Below are 17,993 nucleotides of genomic sequence, written 5' to 3' on the forward strand. Positions count from 1 at the left end.
TAAATTGTAAAATGATTCTCTGGCTGAGGCCTCATTTCAGATGGTGCGAGAGTGAGCCGGTGAGCTCACCCACTCCACTTTTAATCTAACAGCTGTGTCCCTGCTCGGTCACTCTGCTGCCCTCAAAAACATAATGGATGCTAACTGGTAATCAAGAGGCCAGTGGAGGAGGAATTAAAAGCACACAGTGGTAAGGTTTTGAAAAAGAAAAGAAAAGCAGGCACTAATTAAAAATACATTTAGTGGTTATCGTGCGTTGACATATTTTGCTTGATCTTCTTTCCTAATCTGCAGTAATGAACGAAGTGCTCTCCATCCACTGGGTATTACATGTTATGTTTCAGTGAGCAGTAAAATTAGCCGAGGGCCCTGAAGCTAAGTTGAACTGATGAAGCTTTGCTAGGTTTGATCATGGTTCTTGTACTGCATGTAATAGAAAGGCCTCTCCTCTTTAGATTCTTCTTCACATTAGAGATGTGACAAACCTCCAATTAGTCATTGCTGGAAATATCCTCTCATATCTATCCATTGATGTAGAGAGAATTACAGTTGTTAACTGCAATCACAACTGCTGTAATCATGGGCTGCGGCTAATCACGGATGAATACATGCAAAACTAAAAAAGTTTAGCGCCCACTCTGCAACTGCATCCTGTTTTTAAAAAGGCTGTTATTGTTACTCCACTCTCTCCTATAAGTCAATACACTAAATGAAGGGTGTAACTATGAATTCAATTATTCACTTAGAGTATAAAGACATAATAGTTTTGTATTCTCCAAACCTAACCCTAATACTAGTAATATTCTCAAATCAGTCTTATAATTACAGAACCAACTGCTCAAAGGTCAATGATTGAAAACTGTGTATGCAAGCTCCCTGTGCTTGTGTGATTTTCCTCTGGGTACTCCAGTATCCTCCCGCTGTCCAGAGACATGCATGTTAGGTTAACTGTCCCGCTGGTGTAAATGTAAGTGAATGGTCTGTCTCTTTGCGTCTCTCTGTGTCAGCCCTGGGATAAACTGGGTACTTGTCTGCGGTGTACCCTGCTGTTTGCTCAGTAACAAAATGAAAAGTCAAAATGTGGGAAAACTGTAGAATATATACATGAAAATAGCATTTAAAAAACTATATGTTATGGGCAGCATGGTCTTGGAGTGGTTAGCACTTCCACCTCATGGCTAGAAGGTCCCCGGTTTGAATCCCCCGCCAGCTGTGGCATTTCTGTGCAGAATTTGCTAGGTTAGGTTAGCACGGTTGGTGTGGACAGGTGAGAGCGTGAATGTTTGTCTGTCTGTGTATGTCTCGCTGCAATGACTGGTGACCTGTCCAGGGTGCACCCTACCTCTCACTTACCTACTACATCCCCCTAGACTCTGAACAGGATAAGCAGCTAAGATAATGGATGGAGTGTTGTGCTTCTTTACATTTACATTTTTAATTAAAGTGATCTTGCTATAGCTGCCCACATTATCAAACCTGGCAGATGGTGGAACCATATGTGCTAAAGTGTGGCAATGTGGCGGTTGCATGTGCTCTCCTTTCTGTTCCTATCATCACAGTTACAATCAGAACATGTGTATGGATGTTGTATGCATATGTATAGAGCAAAGTATTCTGCCATTAACACATAGTTCACACAAATGTATTAATATATGAGAGGAATCCCGGTAGTTTTTTCCATGTTTCTCTATTGCAAATGGTCTATATCAGGTGAAAAGACATGATTCATTCCGATTCATCTATCATATTCAACATTCACACTCAATAATGTGTCTACATACCCTTGGGTTGTTGTACACCAAGAAGTGTTACCTCTTGCACTTCACCGCTGTTTATACCTAGAGGGTTGGTCGAGCGAGACAGTGAAAATGTGTGAAAGAGAGAGAGCGAGAGAAAAGGGTCAGACAAGCTCCGACTCACACTCCTGCTCCTTACATGCACCCAATCCACTCCTATCTAGTACCTGTCACACGCTGGCTGCAAAATGGAATTGACTATTGATTTCCCCCTTACCACAGGTCAGTTGTGCTGGCAGACTATAGTGGGTTCACTGAAAGCCTCATGTGGGACAACAAGGGAAGAGGAAAGGAACGTGAGGAGCAAACACACACACACATGCACACACGAAGAAGCACCCCAACACAAAAACATGCTGTGTTTAACCACTGTATTCTGTGGCCTTGTGTAAAGAACATAGTTTAACGTGCTGCAAAATAGCAATGTGTTACGACATGTATATCAAAAGACTATATAATAATGAGCTATTACTTATTTAAAAAATCTGTAGCTCTCAACACTTGTAATGACCAGTCATCACGTGCCCCAAAAGAAACAAGAAATATCCCCTTAATAAATCAATGATACACTGAGGACTGGTCCTGCTTCATGTTGTGTTACCTGTCAACCAGTAAGAGTGAACACAACAGCTGTGAGTTTGGCTGTTCTGTATCTTTTGTGCACCAAGCTCAGACCGTTTGCAGGTCTACTGGGCAGTTAAAACACAAATAGGGAATTGCTTCGTCACTTAGAGATTAAACTCTATGGTGAGTTACTATTTTTTTATTTGTCTTTGTTCTTAGCTCATTTTACCCATCTTAACTTATTCATGAAGGGTTTCATAGGTTGTCTAGTTGTGTTTACACTATGTACAGTTTTGGTGTTTTGGTGCTTTGAAATAATGACGTAAACTGTAAATAAAAGTGCTCGGGGTGCTTTATTTGAGCATATGTGAATTTGTCTGAAAAGTGAAAGCATGCAGCATTTCACAAGAAGGTAAAATTAGACAACAAGCAAGCTTCAATTTAGTGTAATGGAAATATTTCTTCTTTTCCAACCCTCTAATCATTTGCAGACACCTCAGACTGCAGAAAGATGGCGTCTTCACAAAGTGAAAACATTAAAGTTAATATATATATATATATATATATATATATATAAAAATACTCATGTTCATATAGTTCAAAAGCATGTGTTTTTATCTCTCCCAAAATGTCCAGTCTGTCTTAAATCTTTCCAGAAGTCATGCCTACCAAATTTGAGCAAATGACTTTTCTTAAAGACTCAGCGGTGCCAAGAGTTATATTTTTTACTGTTGTGATTTAAAATAAGTAGTAACTACCACAATGTAAAAGAGAAGGTCATTTATGAGAGTAGTTTGTTTTAATGTATTAATTAAATGATGTTTTTTAATTTACGCAAGAATGTATCGTTTTGGTTTGTGGTATGAGTCACCTATAGTCAGTAATTCTTAACCTTTTAGTTACTTAACGGTAGGGACACTAGAGTGTCCTACCATTGTCCAACCACTAGAGAGTTTACCTTTGCCTTCCTTATGTTAAAATATCTTTCTGGTTCTGGCTGAAAAACTTCTCCAGATGACATAAGTTCACTTCAGGTAAGGTCATGTGGCTGCTGACTATGGAGTGCAGCTGACTCCCAGATGACATCATCTAAACTAAAAGGTCATTCAACATCTGTGATAATGAGGAGCAGGGAGATATTTTAATAGGAGAAGGCAAAGGAAAGTTGGATACAATTTATGTACTTGTATTTCCCAAACTAGAACCATCCCAGGCAAGTTGAAAATTGGTGAAGTCAGAGAAATTACACCTGTCCACATGGCTAATTAGCATCTGACACTATTCTACCAGATTTTATGTAGCTACAAATTACTAAACAACTCCAAACTTACTTGAAGCAGCCAGTCCTCCTTGTTTTCCCCCGTTCTGTCCTCTGATCCATTTCATGTTCTCTCTGCATGTCCCAGGCATTTAACAACAGCTTTTTAACTTTCCAGTGTTATTTTCTACTGCAGCCAGTGGGCCGCTGATCCATGCACTGCAGGAAGTAGCTACAAGCGTTTTAAACCCGTAAAAATTGGTAATGCTTGCTCAAGATGGCAACTTTCTGCCAGTATTACCCAGCATCACCCATATTTACATGTTTGTTTGTTTTTTATTTATGTCACATTACTTTTATAAAAATACAAATAATAATTCTTTTGTATTTTGAACATGGTGGAAACTCCTATGGTGTTTATTTTGTAGTGATGGACACCACAACTGTGGCTGTTAGTAACTAAAGAAGTGCAGTTACTGAAATTGACAGCATTCTGGTTGTAAGACACCGATCATCTCATGAGAATCGATACTATTTACTAATTTACTATGTGTAAATGCTGTGCTCTGGGTCAGTGGTCTTATTTGGGGTGCGGCTCATCCCATTACTTCCATAGATCTGGACTGCTTCACACACACGATTATGCCAGTGACTTTGCTCAATCATGTCTCTATCATTCATACACAAAACTACACCGATCAGACATTAGGGCCACCTGTGCAATTTAATGCAATTCAATACAGCAGCTCTGCCATGAATTCTACTTTTAGAAGGTTATAATTTCTTGGTTTTTAGGTGGAAACTGTCATAAAGGGGATAGTTTTGGCCACTCTATTTAAACTGAATGAGGTGGTCAAAACATTAGAACCACCTCCTCTAATAATGGTGTATGTCCTTGCTGTAGCCCATCTGTTTTATGATGCATGTGTTGTCTGTGTTTGAACAGATTACCTAAAAATTGCCTACATCCAAAGCTGAGACTTTCTAGAGACATTTAGCCAATTGTGAGAAAACACGTTGTACCCTAAAGCTGACAACATGAGAAGTACAAGCCCGATTTACTTCTAAGTTGAATGGCCCAACTTTGTTCTCTATAAACCTCTACTGTGTTGGTCTGTGAACAATGATCCAACTGACATAAAAACTCAACAGATCTTTGAGGCCATTTTGTAGAATTGTGTTGGGAACTCCAGCCCACAGGCAGTGCCAGCATGTGAAACCAAAGGACTTAAAACTTTACTCACTGATAAACTGAAACGATCAATAGAAACCAGAAGGCTGCTGATGTGGCTTGAGTGTGTGTTATTTATTATTTCCTGCTCCTGATTGCTAAATGTGCCCAGTACTGCTGGTAACACAGCTACAAACGGTATTTTGGTGGTTTTCATTGTTTCTTCACATTTTCTGTAATTGCACAAAAATGGCTAATTATCAGGGCTGCAGAGGAAAACGCATCACTTTCATGCAGGCAGGGTCACATTTTATAGGCATACGTGATGAAGAGCATAGACTTAGGACCAGGTACACACATTCACTTTCCAAGCATAGGCTGGATAGTGGTGTAGGCAGTGAGGAATAGACAGAGAGAGAATGTTAATTTTTTAATGGAATGTGTACAATGGGGAATATGTGAAATATAATTAAACACAACAGATGATACCTGTTCAATTATTGTTGAAACTGCCAAGGCAGGGGTGATTTAACTCAGTCTTAGGGCTGTAGCAACAGAACAGTTCAACAGGTGTTCCAATTGCTCTGTGCAGATAATTTAATGATTTTCATCCAAGTGAAACAATGCTACCATGGACTGTTAGTCTCGCAGGACATGAACTGTAAATTAATCCTATCCACCAATACTGCGATGCACATGTAGTGTGTTGTCACTTGTTTGTAAAATTGTAGTTCAATATATTTCAAGTGAGAGACTAAGACCAAAAAAAAAAAAAAAAAGATGTCAAATGCATTTGCCACTGTATGCAAATAAACCATCTGTCCTGTGTGTTTACACAGTGAGGTGCTGCAGACGTGTGCTGGCTGTATTATAGGCAGTGCAGGTTGAGCTAAGGTTGCTTCAGCCCACTTTTGGACATACACAAGTTTATTTTCCTGGACTCAGTTTCTCCCCCCCACCAAACTGTATAAAAGGGGTCATTAAGCCATTGATCGAGAGCAAAGAGGCAAACAACTACAGGATGTCATATGTGTAGCAGAGTGAAGACTGGTTAAAAACCTTTGAGAAGTTTTTCCTTTCACTTTGTGATTCAAGATAATTTATACACCATGTCTTCAACTTTGAGGTTCTGAGTTTAGCCCGACATCAAACTTGAAATCCTATATGATGCCTGGCCACTCTTGAATGCATTTCTTCCCATTCCCCATAAACAGTTGATTGCTTTACTTTGTTCTGTCACTCAACGCCTTATTCTTGTTTTGGATGAATGCTCATACCTGACTCACTTTCTGGCTCATGATTGATTGATTTATAGGTCAGCCAGTGGGCAACTCTACCAGTCACACACACACACTCTTGGTCTAAGTGAGGAATCAAAGCTTGGTGAAAACCCCACCCCCCAATTAGTCTGTCATCAACTCAACCTTGGGGGAAGAAAAAAAAAAATAGTTTGCACAAAAGCTTAATATTTACTGAGACAGTGAAAATGCAAGTTTTAGATTAATAACTAATTTCTCCTACAAACTACAAGACCACTAGTGACACATGTCATCACCAGAAGACCAAAGCTACATGGAGTAATTTGCATAATGCTACTAGTAAAACACATTGTAAACAGATTATGGTATTTGTCAAAGACTGACCTTTTGTTAAGCAGCACCTGTGTACAACAGCGAGCAACAGAATAGATAAACATTCCAACCAACAGATGGCACTCTGGTAACATCCAGACCTTAGCAACAGATGAAGTAGAGAGAAAAGAAAAACCAACACAGAAAATAAGATTTTTACATTTTTATATTTGAGGAATGCATGACGTGCCTTTTTAGGGCTACAGGTGATGAAACACCATTACAGGAGCTTGTACACAAAAAAGATGGACATTCAGTGGAGGTTAGAGAAAGTCTGCTTCTGAAAGCTTTGCTTTCCTTCACAAAATGCTTGCCTGTTAACTTTACTCCTCACAGGGACATCATTTGACAAGGCAGCAGAACTGTGTGTCAGACCCTTTAGTTCATTTTCTTATTCTAACTGGGGCTGATATTGGTGTTAAAGTCTTGGGAAAGTGTTACCTTGAACAAACTGTTTGACATTGAAGTTTCTTTGCTGGAGCTGAGCATAGTCGGGAGAAAACCAAGGCCTTGGCCATCTAACAAACATAGGACCTCTTCTACTCATCGCTCTGATGTGGGGCTGGTTGTTAAAATTAGAGAACCCAAGGACAGGAGCCACTCTTCCTAAGCTATGTCCTGTTAGACCCCTCTGGTTCGCACCATAAGCCCTTATTTGAGGCAGAGCGAGTGAACTAAAAGACATTGCATGTCTATTTGGGACAGATGCATCAAATACATTGTCATGCTCATTGTAGACAAATGGGAGTAGCTTAGGGGCTGAAGCCCATGTTGGTGGGGAAACTTGCTTGACCTCATCATGGTTTCTAACTGGCAGTCCTCTGGGAAAGCTTAGCAGTTGTTTGGTGGCATACTCACTTTGAACTGGGTCATAGGTGCCATAGCTAAATGTGGATTCAGAGGTCTGGGGGTACGCTTGTTTGTGTGCTCTGCCATCTGAGGATCTCAGTCCTGGATACTCTGGTCTATAGTAGGGAATGTTGGGTTCATTCTCAGCCAAGTCAGGATCATAGTTTCCATAGAGGTTAGGTCTTAATGGAACTGTGCTGGGATGTCTCCTAAAGGGAGCTGCTCCATGTAGATCAGGGGCTCCACGAACTCCAGGATAATCCAAACCCAAGGCAGCAGCACGGGCTACAGCAGAAGTATTCACAAAATGTATTTATTCCGTTTGCTGCATTTACCTTGTTGCAAAATGTCAGACACACTCACTAATTGGTAATTATAAGAAAGTAACATCAATCAAAGTGCACCACATACCTCTTGCTGTTTTAGCACAATACGCACCTCCAGCTGACACAGAGTGAAGCACGACGGTGCTGCAAAAGACAACAAACACTGTAAGCCAAGCAGCTCTGCACGGAGCAGCTGATTGTTTTTAACCGCAGGAAACATTCAAGTTTAAAATACCTGAGAAAAGCCACCAGCAACACAGCCATCCCTGCAGTTAGGGCACCATAAACTTCATGGCAATGCAATTAGATACTTGCCACTCTTGACTTCTTTTACAGCCACTCTGACTGCCCAAAACCTCACCCTGGCTTGATTTACTAATTACAGACAGCTGGTTGTCATAGAGACCAAAACCCAAGCACTGGATTCACTCAGCTACTGGCAAATTGCTTCATCGCAGGTAATTAGTTAAAATGCTTCCTCGTCCCAGAATTCAGCAAAACAGGACATTATTATTGTCATGTTCATTTTAATATAGTAAAACATTTAAAACATGGCAGCAGGGATAAGAGCTACACATGTATATACTGGTGCTTAATTCTGTAATTTGTTATTTATACACAAAGGCAAAGAAATCATAAAAAAAAAAATCAATGTATAGGCTTTGCTGAAAAACAAATACAAAAATATAACTAAGGCTGTGTAATATCTTTTGGTGTAATTTAAATTTTATCTAATTTGCAATCCCAGCATAATTATTAACATCACCTCAGGACTTTATATTACACGAGCAGGTAACTAATTAAAACTTCAATTCCACTCCACTTAAAACCATGATAATAATATATAATTTTGTCAGGATTACCATAACCACCACAAGTTTGAAATTGTATCATAAAAAGGTTGACCTCTTTTAATAAACGGTTTAAAGAACAGAGAAAACAAATTTACAGCTTACATATAAAGTATGTTAACATTGTTTTTCTTACATGTACAAATAAAGAAATGTTTTTTGGAAAGGCACAATTTTTAATGAGAGAGGGAGGAGAGCAGATCTTGGACTCTTGCAGTTCTTCTGAGCTGTCAGTGAAGCAGCTGAGAGCAGTGGAAGCGTTTAATAATTCACCCAAATTATTTCTGTCAGCACTGACAACCTAAACAGGGGCTTGATTTAATTCTGTAATTGCATGTTCACCTTTACCCTAAACCCATACTTTGGTAATTAATAGGCCCCGGCATTATTTGAATTGTGGCGTGGCAGGTAATGGGATTCAAATTGCAGGTGATGTGAAACCAAAAAAGTGAAATGCCCTTTTGGCCAAGGAGCTCGTGTTATTTTCTCCCCACGGTGTCAACCAGAGGAGAGAGATGCCAAAAAGTGGCACCAACCTTCAATCAACCTACAGACCTACATAATCCTCTGCTCCTGCTCCTCAGAAACAATTTGTCTGTTGTTAGAGAGGAGATGCACTTCTCTTGAACTTTGCTGTCTGACTTGGTCTCTGTACAGCACACAAGCTGATAAACACACATCCACACACATTTGAACTGCCTAACATTCACCGTGGTGGCTTGCTTACCCATCGGTAAAGTGGCTGTGTGTTGTGTTGCTGGCTGAAATTTCTAGGCACTCTAAAGCAGATCTGCAGCATATCCCATGTGAGCAAAGTTGAATAGCTTGACACACAGCCTCTGGAGGCAGATGATGGCATACAAGGTCAGAAACAGAGGATCTGCGCTCCACCTCTTAACCTCAGGGTGATGGTGAGCCCTGCTGCTGGGTTCCCATCACCCCCTCTGGGCCTCATTTGCGCTGAGCAGGAGGTCTGTGGTGTCATTTCCACAAGATGTTCACACAGGCAGAGCAGCCTCGCTGCACTGCCAAATGACCAATGAACTCTGACACAGCAACAACACAATGTTCCAGTAATGGTTGTTGCAACCAAAAGGTGGCGTGTTAGGCAGCGCTATTAGATTCATGATGCAACCACTTGCATTTGTTTCAGGCTAATTTTCTAAACTTGTGTAAATATGTATCAGAATCAATTAGTCCTAATAATATACAGTCCTTAGAGGATTCACATCAAAGCACATAAGCACACAATCCAATTAAGAGTGTTTACTGTTTAGATTGAAATGCTCAGCGTTCCGCTCTTAAACCCAATCCACATATCTGTAAACAGTATTTGCCGAGTGTCTTTTCCACCCGTTGTGTGTGGGCGTTTGTGCGTGTGTGTGTGCGTGTGCATGTTAGTATGGTCGAGTCAGGAGCGAGAGAGATGAGGAGTGAGAGTAATGCAGCCTTACAATCTTCAATATGCTTTTGTGCATTTGTTTGGTGTGTTAATGTTGCGCTATCCACGATACTGAGGTTGCAGACCCGCATGAGAATTGGTAGTTGGGAATTAAATTTATTTATTTACTTATTTTTAAATACTTAATGTTGCTACATTTGAATTATTTTGTAGATACAAACATCTAAAGGCAGCCGACATGCACCACATTGGAAACAGTCGAGAGGTGGAATAAGTGAGACAAAGCCTGGTTCCGAAACTTGAGGATGTAAGGTGACATGCAAGTGATGAAGAAACAGGGACACATACAGTAATAATGCCTGGGGAAACTGAATTGGTAAGTAGGGATATAATAAAGCTTTACAGTGAGAACGTCAGCTTAAAACTTCACTGATGCATTGTTTTTCTTGATACTTCGAGTAACCTCGTGTTTCAAATGAATTAGCACACAGCCTTTCTGGGCCCTCCAACGTAGTAGAAATGACCCAATATTCGCTGAATAGACAGACGTGTAGTAAGTGGAACTCCATTTCTGGCTTTTTTTTCTCCCCCTTCACATATTTCACTGCTGCTTCCACATTCTGAACTCTTTGGAGCTCTAGGGCTCAGGCTGCCTCTAAAGCACGTATTGCAATCAGCCGACGGACGGAGCAGGGGAAAGGAGAGGAGGAACTGAGAAAGACACACACACACACACACACACACACACACACACACACACACACACACACACACAGAAAGAGACAAAGACCAACACTCTCTGTGAAAATGTACACTGAGTGAGATATACACAACAAACGTTGGAGAATGATGGCGTAAAAGAGGAAGCAAAACATTTGCTTCCATGTTACAAAATAAGCAAGCTCTTCAATTCATCTCCTGTTCATATAAATTTTATTAGGCCTGCCTGCACAAGGCATGCTGAGGCTGCGATTTGAGACGATTAATTTGGACTTTTTGCGAGCCTGCCTCTCTTCTTGTTTAACCAACTGAATGTAGACTGTTACTTTGCAAACTGTTCCTCCAAACCAAGACAAAAAGCAACAACAAGAAGCTGTAAGCCCTAAAGTATAATTAACAATGACAAAAACAGGATGGTACCTTTAAGTTCCACACCAATTAGGAAAAATGAGCAGTCAAGACAGTATTGCTTGTGATTTACTAAACAAATGCCCCTTGTGGTTGTTTCCACTATGCATGCAGTGGTTTGCACGTGGGGCACAGTCACCTGTCAGGCCTCATTTGGATGCTGTGGACTTCACTTTGCACAGTGCTGTTCCCAGAACCACGTCTCCACGCTCAGCTCTGTGTCATGTATTAATTATCTACTATATGTCTGCTTATGTGGAAGGCGGGGCACCCTAGTAAGCTAGTCCAAGAAAGGGAAAGACTAATGACGAATCAACAGCAGTGTCTTCCTCAGTGTTTCTGCTAACCAAGCAAAAGGCATCAGTCTAATGCCCATGATGCTCAGCAGCAAACTCTGACAAGCTGAGCTGTAGAAGCAAAAGAATGTGCTATAAAGCCACATGCAACATTGTTGTTTGGTGGATGCCTGATGAACTAATTATAAGACAATTTGTCCATTGTCTCTCCTGTATACGGCCCTCAGTCCTAATTTTATTTAACCGGCACCTACTCTGTGTATACCTGGCTTTTTTTCCTATCACACATAATAAATATACTGTATGTATTCAGGGTTTATTGTCTATTAGGAGCACCTAATTACTTTTCCTTCTAGGGCAGAATGCAACTAATCCACCTGCCAGTGCCTGAGCCGCATATTGTTTCATAAATACAGCAGCTCTATCATTTTCACCACATTAACGATAACAAATAAGGCAGTAGCCACCGAAGACACCAGGTCCCCTTCATTAATTTGCTTTCATTCTTACACTGTTTCAGGATTCCATCTCATTTGTTTAGCTTTATTAGCTGCTGCATTCTGCACATTGCATTATTTAGTCTGTCATTTGACTTTCGGTGTTTTTAAAAAAAAAACACTTTTAATGAGGAAGTTGCTGCACATTTTTAGATTTTGGGGTTTAAAAGGCCATGAGCGCTAACCCCATTTTTTATATTTAAAATTGTGTGCCAAAAAGATCAAGTACTGTACATTCACAAACGAGCAAACATAACGGAGTGGTTACGATAGAATACAGTATATTTACGGTACTGAAACTGTCACTTTAAGCTGGGAATCTTGCAGATGACTGAAACCAAACATGTCAGCCTAACAATACTATGGTTAGCAAAAATAAAACTAATTTGGAGCAGAGTAGAAGAGTAGAAGATTTCAACTGTCAACTTTAAACATTCCATCACTCAACATGGATTTTAAAGGCAGATTAGATTTGAATTAATTGTTGATCCTGTATTGGGATTTAAAGAAAGTGAGCAGTCTCATTTTCCTCTGCTGCAGTATTTATGTTCTGTAGTTTGGAGTGGCAGCAGCAATGCTTCCTGATTGTCTCCTTTCCTTTGGACAACCTGAACCTTATACCACAGACTGCTGTTGTCCATTGAATTTATTCACATCTGAGTTGTGCAAGCTGAGGAGAATAATGGTTAATAATATGTCACAATGCATGTTAACAGCATGTTTTACTAAGTTATATTTCATCATAAAATGTTAATAAAATGCTAAAAGTAAAGTCTTGGTAAATCCGTTATAAAAACAGAAGTGGAGATTTGATGTTCATGTTACAAAAACTAAAAAACAACATTAAATACCAAAACAGTTTCATTAAGTACAAGCCTAATTTAAAAAGAGACACCCAAGTAAGAGGATATCAGAGAAAACTGCTAGAAATTATTTAAGACACAAAAACATGCTGGGCCATGAAATTCTGTAACAGGAAACAGGGAGACTGTCCTCCTGCGAAATACAGCAGAGTGGGTGTTTTTGACAAGCTGCTAAAACGATCCACAGACCAATGCTGTGGTGAACCTCAGGGAGTATTTAGTTGCCACCACTCACGTGATACACATCATGTGACGTGATGTGATGTTAAGGGAATACACATTTTTAAGGTTAAACACAACTATTTTACTAATCTTCCGTTTTATCGTCTAACGCTAAAAGGGGTAAAATTCCAACAGACACCTGTCTCCAACATCTGTCTTTCATCTAACAGTCATTGGGCCAAAGGAGAGGGTGGGGACAAAGACCTAAAGAGCCATGATGGTTAGAGGACAGGCTGAACCAGAAGGAGGGTTGGGGTCAGTACCCTGACAATACCAACACCAGCAGACTAAAAATAAGGGGTGAAAATACACCTGCCCATCACGATGATGGAGTATTGTCCAATACCCAATGTCCAATGTCTGAAATTAGCCCAATTTTGTAAAATGGATAGATACAAAGAGTTAAAAAGAATAAAAGTTAAAACCTAGAGATGACCAATCAATGAAGTCATAAACCAAAAGACAAAACTATAAAAAATCAGGCAATAGCTTGAAACAGTCAGAAGGCAAAATAATAGACAATAAAAACAGCATTTATGGTCTAAAGGCAATAAAAAGAAACTAGTCAAAAGAGCTGTGGCTAAATTTCCTATAATGAAAAAAGAACACAAGACCACCTGCATAAGATGGGCCTGTTGCAGTCAATACGGTGCTGGTTTTAAACAACTTGAGACAGGATTTATTACGGCAAACTTTGTGAGTCTAACGACGCACGGAAAGCTTGAAGCAGCAAAACAATTTGACAGATTCAGTGCACTTTGTTATTTAGTGCATTATTTTAGTCATTGTTTTCATTAAGATCCCGTTTAAACAATTCTGGTTGCGTTTTTAGAGTGATCTGATCAGTTCTTTGTATTTTGACTGATGACAGGTTATGAAGTCAACCTGCTATGGAGCCGGTTAGCCAAGCAGTGTAAGTTGCCATGGTGATCTAGCCCATTTAGTGAGCCAGCTTCAGGTTTACACAATTCCAGACATTTCATTTCAATATATATTCCCTCTGTTAGCCCTGTCAGGGCAACTACTTTACAATTCTACAATTCCCTCTGCAAGAGGGACTGATGCATTAAACAAAATGAACAGCATCATGAAGAAGGAGAAAGAGTCATACTGATATAATCAGCTGTGGAACTAAAGCATGGATGCGCACTGATTGGAGTAGCCATTACAAAACCATGACCTTAATGCAATAGAAAATTTGTGGGCTGAAATAAGAAGTGAGTTTGTGCAAAGAGGCCCACAACCTCATGTTCTGCCAGGAGGGATAGAAAAAAATTGATGAACATTAATAAGAAGAATATGGGATTTGTCACTGTACAAAACTGTGATCTCATATCAGACTGATCATCCACATTGCTAATAAATCCACAAAATGGGTGTGATGCTTCGATAAAAGACTGGTCCTTTGCTTCCTTACTCATGTCTCCTCCAGGCAGCCTCCTCCATCCTTCTCTCCTTTAAACAGAAGTGAGGGAATTGAGATGTCTTTAGAGATGGTGCACTAGAAACAATGTCTCGGTCGGCTGAGGAGCGGGGAGCAGAGAATAAGGTAACGGTGAGCACCTTATACTTAATGGCAGTTGCATCCAGGTGAAAGGGCAGTTGGAGCAGAGAGGGCATATTCAAGAGCTGCTGTTGCTCACAATCAAATAAAATTGTAAATGAGGTGCTGAAGCTGATATTGCTTCCAGAACTTTTCTCTTATATGAATTTTCTGGTCTCTGCTGATGGAATAGTGAATAATTCAGGGCACTCGACATCAGCTTGCTGTGGTTTCTGTGGTTGCCATGGTCACAGCAGGGCCAAGATGTTAAAAAATTTTGAAACATCATCTCAGACATCAGCTGCAAATGCCATGTGAGAGAGGAAGTCACCCTTCATCTCTGTGGCTACGTTTTTTTCTCCCTGTGAGAACCGTAACAGCAGCGCATTACATAAGCCTGCATACATATCCCTACATTACTACTGAATGAGTTCCTGTCTCTCACTGAGCTGATACTGTGCCCATGTTGTCCAAAACTTTAAACTGCACTGTACCCACCTTTGGCCACTTGATTGGTGGGTTTGTGTGGGGGCTGAGAGATGAAGGTAAATGTTTGTCCTGCACAAAATACTGCAATGTGGTGGTCCATGAATGCATCAACCAAGAGCACTTTCATAGTTACCATCTGTAAGAATTACATCATGGCTTGGTTAAGATTTAGGGCTGAATCGTATTTTCGCTTCTGCACTGGAGGCGATGAAATCCTTAAGTCAGTCAGCTGGACCTTGATCAGCTTTGAATACCCCTCGAAATAAGGCCTGGAAAGAAAAAATAAGCCCGGAGAAAGAGAGAGATCGACAAAGAGCTCTTAGGCTGTGATGGCTGATCCTGGAGATTGCTGCTGTGCCATGATTCCTCCATCATCTCTATCTCACTGAAAACTTGACAAATATTTCTTTCTCCAGCAAAGACCGGCTTGGAAGTTTCTTTTTCCTTGCGAAAATTGGGTCTTGACAAAGGTGGAGTGATTGAAAGTGAAGGTCAATAACTCCTTCCGTTGTGTGCCTTTATTTCCTGCAGACAAGTGCTGTGCCTTTAACAAAGGGGTGGACGCTGGTCAGTGTGGTAATTGGTCTCTGCCTTGTTAACGAGAGGCGGACAGCAACACATCGATTGTATTGATCATATCAAGAGTGGCACGCATCACAAACCAGTCTTATGACACTTGTATCGTGCTCTGAAATCACCTTCCGTCTTCACAAAAGGACACCTCAGTGGCTTTGGTTGGGGAAAATGTCTCCTAACAAGCTTCACAGATTCACCTATTAAACAGAATTAGATGTTTTCCACAGAGGGACTCGCAGCACGAATCAGGGTACGACTTAGCGTGTCTTGTGAGATGCCTAGCACGGTTGCCATTGTAACAAAAATAGATATTCAAATTCTCCGCTCGGTATCACAGCTTCAGTGCCTGTTTTTCATAGAGCTGCTGCATGGCAGAAAAAGAGGATGGGATGATGGCGGGCGGAGAAGGGTGGAGGGATTTTTCAGCTGTACTCCATATGTTGTGTCATTTGGGGGCTGGCTGGTGTCTGTGTATGCTTGGCAGGTCATGGCCCGTTCCCTCTGTTCATGGTGTGATGTTGCACCCGTCTCTGTCAGCACCCACCTGCCCTTTTGCCTTCAAACCTGGCACCACAAGTCATGTTACCACTTACGCACCGTGAATATGAAATCAAGTGGAAAAAAAGAAAGAGTGTAGATATGACACAATTCTAAGTTTTATGATAATTAAATTACTGATCATTTTATCATTGTTTAAAGGCCACACATGCTTTTATTTTTAAATTTTATTACTTGAAACTTGACTATTGTGATGTTGGGTAAGTTCCAGACCAAGTCAGATCTGTGTCTGCTCTGTTTGAATTGTGGCAAAAATTTCCAGTGACTTTCCCTTGTTTCTTATTCTCCCTGTTAGCATGTAATGTAGACATAGCAACATTAAATAATTAGAAACAGGCCCAGAAGCAACTCGGATGTCATGAACCAGGTCTTGGTGCACTCTGGTGTTTGTTTTTTCCTCTCGCTGTTCATGTTCATCACAATTGTTACTCAGAAGTCAGAATTATCGAGTTCCCAGTCAAAAATTTCAAATGGACTTCAAATTTCAAAATGATCCAACTCACAAAGTTAGTCTCACTTTGCATGTTTGTGAGTCATTTTAGTTTTTCTATGTGTTTGACCTATACTGGTTTATGTTTCATGTTACAGGGGTTTTTCTTCACACTCCACCCATGCAGTTTTGCTTGTGTTTGGTTATCCGGTTGCCACACTTTTGATCAGCCGTAATCTTCTTTGTTTGCAGCGCTTAATCTTTGACTCCAGCAGCCACAGGGGGGCAGACTTGGGCCTAATCATTACTGACAGCATAGATGATCTATATACCTACCGTGTATGTAGATGCAAGTCACTGTGGACAGGTTGAGTACGTTTTTTGTTCCTGAAACTTTCCGGAGTGTCTGCTGCTTTTCAGAATCGTGACAGAAAGTCAAAACACAGGCTCCGAATCACTAACCAACATGGCACGTGAAAACAATTTAACACAGTATGACATCAACTTTCCTTTAGTCTGAAACTACAAAAATGATTCATACTATGCTTATGAAATGTTAACTTCTAAGAATATAAAATGGTCATTTAGGTTTTGCCTTAATAACAACATTGGAATACTCAGTAACTGTTATGGGCAAACAGTGTGATTTTATTGCAGCAGTACTCACATCCTTCCCTATGGTGCATTAAACAGATCTGTCAACCATCTGGAAGCAAAGCCCTAAACTTTTCAGAGGAAGTTCAGTCCTCCGCACTGTAGACTTCTGCACAGCAGTCAACAGCCATTTGGTTTTGCTGAATAGCACAGATTTTGAGTTTCTAATTGGCCAACATCCTTGCGGTGAGCAGAGACAGCACTGCAAATACAGCGGAAATCTACTCCAGGAACAACCACAGCGTCATGGGGGCAATGCCTCATGTGTGCTGACAGGAAATGTCAATGTTATTGAAAGACCTGCACTAAAAGTGGCTTTGATGGACTGATGAAAACAACAGTGCCACAACAACCATCACTCAGCATAATCACAGATCAAATGTACAGTTTATCTGCCGCTTACAGTATAGAGAATTTGTACCTCTCTAACTCGCTCTCCCACATGGGACAATCTGTCCATCTGGGACTGCACCAATCCCACTTCAGTATAAAGGTGGCAGCAGGTGCAAGGTCAACTTATATGTGTGAAATATGACCTGTTTAGAAAATCTGGGCCTAAATGAGGTCATCTAAATGCAGAAGAGAGCTAATATCCTGCAACCCTAGTATTTTCTGTATGCTACTAATTATCTTTGAAATTTACATTTTGATGAGATAGATTACATTTACAAAGGTGCACCGGGTGGATTGTGAATGCACAAAGCACAGGGCATCTGACACAAAACATTAGCGTTTGCATGAAAAAATCCTAAATGTCCAACAAAAGCACAAAAAAGGAAAAAGCCAAAGAGATGGCTGAGGCTAAAAAAAACATAAACCCAAAGTTTGGTTCATGTATTTGCGGGAATGTTTTGCCTTTATTTGCCTGCCAGGAGTGACAGACAGAAAG

This window comes from Channa argus, chromosome 7, assembly GCF_033026475.1.
Source record: "Channa argus isolate prfri chromosome 7, Channa argus male v1.0, whole genome shotgun sequence".
NCBI classification, from domain to species: Eukaryota; Metazoa; Chordata; class Actinopteri; order Anabantiformes; family Channidae; genus Channa; species Channa argus.